Here is a 1,736-nt window from a genome sequence, read left to right as displayed (position 1 = left end):
CAGCTTCAGGACAGGTGAGCTACCTGTGCTGAAGCAGGATCTCCTTAAAACCTGACCTGTTTGGGGGGGGTTTTGAGGACTGGAGGTGAGCTCCCCTGACTTAACTGACAAATGGAGTTGCAGACTCTTCCCGGCAGCTAAATGGTTAATTACGGCAATGGTAGGTTTGGGAAGTGACTACGGGCAAGTGCCATTTAAGAGCAGTGGTACTGTGATCCAAAGCGTTACTACAGACCAAGCTGTTTGGAGGCTAGTAAAAGTGGCTCGCGGTGAATTTGTGCCGTGGGAGCCAGAAAGGAGAGCAGTGGTTAAGGTTTTCATATAAAACCTACAGCAGCTGTGCTGCACTTAGTCTCTTGACTGTCATTTTAAGGGGACAGATTAAGGTCATTTAACCCCTATGCTGCCAAAATCGAGGCATGCTGTTGAAATGGCCATAAATCCACTTGACCGCAGTTCCGTTTCCATGGCATCCATGCATATTTAGTACCCTCAGCGAAGACAGAAGGGAGAATATTTCAGAAGTAGGCCGATTAATGAGGCCCAGCGAGCCCATTCCAAGCCTGCTGTAGATTTAATAAGGTTGCCTGGTGTGGCTGTACTGCGTATCCCCTTATAAACCACTTCATTTTCACCCAAGAGCACTGGCCTTTATGAGCCTATTAGAGCAGTGAGGGAAAGGGAGGCGATTCACAAGGAAATTAATCAGCGTTCAACCAGTGCAGTCCCATGCTCTGAGTTACAGTACACGCAGAGAGCACTTACGCATGTAACACGCTTTCTGCCATTCTTAACGGTTGTTTTACAATAACCAGTATCATGGAACAGATTATATATGCAGTGCTGTGTAACAATGTAATGTTTGCTAATGTGTGAGGGGGTAAGTGGAACTGACACAATGCCCCCTGTTATATCTGCTCAGTAACAGTACATTCCAGGCATTGGGGGTTATTCATTGGGGGATAGTGCCGATCGGGGAATTGAAGTCAATAGTAGTTTTTGTGCTATTGTGCCCCGATTTGCACTATCACAGTTTAATGAATAACCCACAGTGTTTCTGAGTTTAGTAGCTGCTGCTCTCTCTCTCTCTCTCTCTCTCTCTCTCTCTCTCTCTCTCTCTCTCTCTCTCTCTCTCTCTCTCTCTCTCTCTCTCTCTCTCTCTCTCTCTCTCCCTCTCTCCCTCCCTCTTTCCCTCCTCTCAGCATTCCATTTATCACTGTCCTTCACACCAACACTACTCCCATCTCCTCCTTTGTCCTTTCCTCTCACTGCCGCTCCCTCTTCTCTGCGCTCTTTTGTTCTAAAGACAAAAGGAAAATGCAGAAAAATAACCCTTACACTCCACTTATACTATTTATTTACAAACCCAGAGTACCGGTACTATGTATTTACAAACCGAGGACCAGTACTATTTATTTACAAACCCAGAGTACCAGTACTTTTGATTACAAACCCAGAGTACCAGTACTTTTGATTTACAAACCCAGAGTACCAGTACTTTTCATTTACAAACCCAGAGTACCAGTACTTTTCATTTACAACCTGTTGGTGGCCCTTGAGGACTGGAGTTGGCCGGCCTGCTCTAAAGAGAACTCTACCTGTGTGGGTCTGTGTGTGTGTGGGTCTGTGTGTGTGTGTGTGTGTGTGGGGGGGGGGGGGGGGGTCTGTGTGTGTGGGTCTGTGTGTGGGTGTAGGAATGTGGACATTCTCTAGAGCTGCAGTTCCACTGTTCTCAT

This window comes from Ascaphus truei, chromosome 8 (genome assembly GCF_040206685.1).
Source record: "Ascaphus truei isolate aAscTru1 chromosome 8, aAscTru1.hap1, whole genome shotgun sequence".
Lineage (NCBI taxonomy): Eukaryota > Metazoa > Chordata > Amphibia > Anura > Ascaphidae > Ascaphus > Ascaphus truei.
The sequence above is the reverse complement of the archived record's forward strand: the minus strand, read 5'-3'. Positions refer to the sequence as shown.